We start from the raw sequence: 5,671 nt of genomic DNA, 5'->3' as shown, positions 1-5,671 counted from the left end.
GCTATTTTTTTGTTGCAGTTTGTCTGGGGCTGGGTTTGAATCCACCACTCTCAGTATAATGATTAATATTTTTTGAAGACTTTGTTCCTTAGAGAAGTTTTAGATTTACAGCAAAATTGAGAGGCAGGCATAAGGATATCCCATACACTCCCTGCCCCTACACCTGGCTAGACTGCCCATTATCAGCATCCCCGTCTGAATGGTACGTTTGCTGTAATTGAGGAACCTACCCCGACACATCACCACCCAAAGTCCACAGTTGACATTAGGGTTCACTCTTGGTGCTGTACATTCTCTGGCTTTGGACAAACATATAATATCATGGCTCCCTTATGGTATCATATAGAGTATTTTCACAGCCATAAAAATTCTTGTGCTTTGCTTATTTATCCAGCTTGTCCCCTAAACTTCTGGCAATTACTGATATTTTTACTGTTTCCATAGTTTTACCTTTTTAAAACAAAATAATCTTTGCTTTTTAAAATACATACAATTTTAATTACAATATTATATGTATATGTACATATAATACATGTCATATACTATATATTGGTTTGTTTACATATATACACACATGATACATTCTTTATGTATGTAGGAGAGAAGATTTTCCCTGGGCGCAGCAGGAAAAAGAAGTCAAAGGAAAATATCTAGAGAGAGCTGAGTCTGCAATTAGAAGTGGGAGCCATTCCCCTTTACTTGGAAGGAGATGGAGGCAAGTGACTGGTTTGGGGATGGGAAAGGCAGGTACAGATTTCACTAGCCTTGCCTTGGCTCTTAACATCCCTGATCAGGAGTGCTGACCAACCCTTGTCCCAAGGAATAGAAGTGAGGGAACAGATGTAATCACTGGACCTTGGGAGGCATGACTTCTGTCCTGTGCTCTTTTATTAGCTAGCTAAAGCACATTTGAACAGTTTCTAAACCTGGCTTCCTCTTCTGTAAAATAAGGACATTAATTTATCTGACTTCTAGACCTGTTTCCTGGACTTTTTTCACAATGTCAATTTCAAATCTTCAGTTCCCTTCTCAGACTCCAAACAGCAAACTTCTCAGGTCTGTCCTAGGCCGAGTCTTTGATCTTTTGTGACCTTTGTAAAATCCAGGAAGCCCTTTCCCCTTTTTGTAGTCCCTGGGCTGCCAGCTCTGCCAGAGGAGGGAACAGGGCTGTGACCAACAGCTTCCCACAGCGTATTCCAGTCAGCCCCCCAGAGGAAAGGCTTTTACAGGGAAGATCAAGTAGATCCATATGAGAGAGGATTCTCCCATTTTGAACTTCTGTCTTTTGAATTTTATTTAAGATATAATTTGTTAGTGTCTATCATTGATTCCCCTGCAGGTCATCATACTGATTTCTTTCAGAATGTATCTTGCCAGTCATGGGCAGGGGCAGAGAGACGCTGCATGGAATATTGCTGAAATCCAAGGCATCTGATCCCATGTACTATAAAATCATCATTAAAAAACCAAATTCTTATCCCGCACATCTTGTAAGATAGGCACTGTGCAAGATGCTTTCCCATATGTGTAAGTCCACTCTTATTTTCGTCACCAAACGATATGGTCATTAATTCTCTTTCCCCTTGCAGGTTTTGCCCAGTATTCTAATGACCAGACCTGTGGCAGGCCCTGTGTGCCTTGTTTCCACCTTCCAAATCCTGAGTCCAGCCTCCTCCTCACTATACCTCTTCCATGCAGAACTTCCAAGTGATCTATGAGAACTTTTCTGTGTTTTTAGTTTTATATGATAACTTGACGTGTGAGTATCTTTGTTCCTAGAAGGCCTGCAAGCCTCAAGGACTCTTTGGGGTATTGTAACGGGAACTTCCTATCGTGAGTCACGCTTTCCGTGGAAAAGTGTACTATCACGGGCATCTTATTGCCACCACACCTATTCCAGAAAGTGTTTATGGAGTACATTCTCAGGCACTGAGATTATTATCTTTGTGATGTATTTTTTTAAATTATACATACATTTGTATTTTTGAAAATCTTGGAATAACCTACTCTGCTTTGAAAAGAATAACATCAACAATACCAAATAGTTGACTTAGAAATCTGTTTACTAGTTTTTGGTCATATACCTTAATTTTTCCTCCTTGGACACAAAGATAATTGTATTTCTGAAACCTGTGATATTTTCTTGGTGGTCATAAGCGTAAAGCCTAAATTAAAGGCACAACTAAGATTTAGTTTGTTGATTAGATTTAATTAGTGTGAAATTAATTTTAATCTATGATAGTCTTTTGAGAGAAATACATTTGCTCATTAACTGTAGCCCAACCAGTTCTGTTTCCTTTGCTGTTTTAGAAAAAGATACACAAGGTGGTGATAATACCTAACATTTATTATGTTGCTTTTATAGTCACTGGGTGTTTTTGCAGGTATACTCTCACTGAGGTATGTTTTCTGTTCTCCAAAAACTTACATTCAATAATTAGAGGAAGAAAACCTAACATACAGGGAAGTTTTAAGTGTGTTGTGTATAAATTTAAATATCAGAGAAAGAAAGAAAGTTTAGTATAGATTAAATCAATCTTACCCATCTATCTGTATGAGAGTCCTGTGGAAAGCAAAAAAAAAACGTAAATAAAAATAAAAATATGTTAAATTTTGGGCCCGCAGATTGATTGACACATTAGGTTTGACCTGATTTTTTTAAGCCCCTAGTTTAGGAAAACCTGTATTTGTTTGACTTATGATACTAGTGTTCATGATGTTAGTGATTAATATTTTATTTATTTATTTTTATAGAAACAGAATCTCACTTTGTCACCCTCAGTAGAGTACTGTGACATCACAGCTCACAGCAACTTCCAGCTCTTGGGCTTAGACGATTCTATTGCCTCAGCCTCCCAAGTAGCTGGGACTATACTTGCCCAGCTACTTTTTTGTTGCAGTTTGTCCAGGGCCGGGTGACAAACTAAGTGTGATAGGCCTACTTCTGCATCTGGTAGGTTTTATAAAAAATGTGTTAGCTGTACTTCCCAGTACTCAGACCACAGGACTGTTAACTCACCACACTTGGATTTATGAGAATGGCAGACATTGTTCATGAACTCTCCAGGTACAGAACATACCTGTACCAAATCACCTTTGCTGGATTAATTAATTTAAGAAACCAGAAACATGTGGCATTGTGGAATAAAATCATTACCAGTAGAAACCTCGATGATAATATATTCTGCCCTTATTCTTGAGAACAAATTGATGAGTAGTTTCAGATGCATTATGTCGTTCTCTTTCCGTTTGCCTCTTCCACGATGCTGCGTTCTCCCCAAAGAACCACTTAAAGTCTTGTAGTTTGCTATGTTTTCCATCAGTTTCTTAACTGCAAAGCCTCATTACCTCAAGTTATGCTATTCATTCTCTATGGACATGTGGGTAGCAGGAGGACGATTCAGACTCAGAATTAGCTCAGTTTTGCATTAGGAAAAATGGGAATTCCATTATGACTTGTCTTTTTCCTTGAATTTCATTCTGTTACTAAGCAGCAGTTTCAGCTCTATTATTACACAGTAAATATGCAACTCACTACAGCTCCAGGCTTAGAAGAACATTGAGGACCCCCAAAATGTCTCAGATATGTTATTCTGAGTATAGGTTTTATGTTCCATTAGTTGTGCTTATGGTTCACTAAACACAGTAAGAAACTGTGTAGTATCTTATGTGAAAGATTCATTATATGGAGTCTTGTAATTTTAAACATAACCTGGGTCAGTGATTCTCAAACCTGGATAGCATAATAAATTTTAGGCTCTTAGGTCCTAATATTTAAAGATCCTGAATCAATAGACTTGGATAAACCCTGGAAATCTGCATTTTAAACCAATACTTCGGTTTACTCCAATATCATTGACTTACCTTCCTTGAGAAATGCTGGCTTGGATTCATTAAACTTTTTTTAAAATTAAATTATAGCTGTATACATTAATGTAATTATGGGGTACAATGTACTGGTTTTATATACAATTTGGAATACTTCCATCGAACTGGTTAACATAGCCTTCACTGCATTTTCTTAGTTATTGTGTTAAGACATTTAAATTCTAGACTTAGTAGATTTAACTTGTACCCTTGTAAAATGCACCATAGGTATCGTCGCACCAATTACCCTCCCTCCACCCATCCTCCCTTCTCCTCTCCCCTCCCTCTCCTTTTTCTCCTCATCTTGGGCTACAGTTGGGTTATAGCTTTCATATGAAAGTGTGGCTGTTTATAAATTGGTTTCATAGTAGGGCTGAGTACATTGGGTCATTTTCCTTCCATTCTTGAGATACTTTGCTAAGAAGAATATGTTCCAGCTCTATCCATGTAATCATGAAAGAGGTAAACTCTCCATCTTATTTAAGGCTGCATAATATTCCATGGTGTACATATACCACAATTTATTGATCCATTCATGGGTCAATGGGCACTTGGGCTTCTTCCATGACTTAGCAATTATGAATTGGGCTGCAATGAATATTCTGCTGCAAATATCTTTGTTATAAAGTGATCTTTGGTCTTCTGGATATATACCTAGTAGAGGAATTGAAGAATCAGATGGCAGGTCTATTCTGAGATCCCAAAGTGATCTTCAAACATCTTTCCAAAAGGAACATATTAGTTTGCATTCTCACCAGCAGTGCAGAAGTGTTCCCTTTTCTCCACATCCATGCCAGTAGCTCTGGTTTTGGGATTTTGTGATGTAGGATAATCTTACTGGAGTTAGATGATATCTCAAAGTAGTTTTGACTTACATTTCTCTGATGATTAAGGATGATGAGCATTTTTTCATGTGTCTGTAGGCCATGCACCTGTCTTCTTCAGAGAAATTTCTCTTCAAGTCCCTTGCCCACCCTGAGATGGGATCACTTATTCCTTTCTTGCTAATATGCTTAAGTTCTCTGTGGATTCTGGTTATTAAACCTTTGTCAGAGACATAATCTGAAAATATTTTCTCCCATTCTGAGGGCTGTCTGCTTGCTTTACTTACTGTTTTCTTGGTTGTGCAGAAGATTTTTAGTTTGATCAGATCCCAGTCATGTGTTTTTGGTGTTGCTTCAATTATTTGCCCAGGCTGATTTCTTCAAGTGGTTTTTCCTGGCACTTTCTTTTAGTATTTTTATAGTTTCATGTCTTAAGTTTAAATCTTTAATCCAGTGAGGGTCTATCTTAGTTAATGGTGAAAGGTATGAATCCAGTTTCAGTCTTCTACAGGTCACCAGCCAGTTCACTCAGCACTATTTGTTAAATAGGGAATCTTCCCCACTCAATGTTTTTAATTGGCTTATTGAAGATCAAATGATGGTAAGTAGCTGAGTTCATCCCTTGGTTCTCTATTCTGTTCCATACATCTACCTCTCTGTTTTTGTGCCAGTACCATGCAGTTTTAATCCCTATTGATTTACAGTATAATCTGAGGTCTGGTAGCATGATTCCTCCTGCTTTGTTTTTATTTCAGAGTAATGTCTTGGCTATTTGAGTTTTTTTCTGATTCCACATACAACAAAGTATTATTTTTTTGAGATCTTTAAAGTATGACAGTGGAGCTTTAATAGGGATTGCATTAAAATTGTATATTGCTTTGGGCAGTATGGACATTTTGACAATGTTGATTCTACCCGGCTATGAGCATGGTATGTTTTTCCATTTGTTAACATCTTCAGCTATTTCTTTTCTTAGAGTT

The sequence above is a fragment of the Otolemur garnettii genome, unplaced genomic scaffold (assembly GCF_000181295.1).
Source record: "Otolemur garnettii isolate 467f Iridium unplaced genomic scaffold, OtoGar3 scaffold00297, whole genome shotgun sequence".
Lineage (NCBI taxonomy): Eukaryota > Metazoa > Chordata > Mammalia > Primates > Galagidae > Otolemur > Otolemur garnettii.
Note: the sequence above shows the minus strand (reverse complement) of the source record.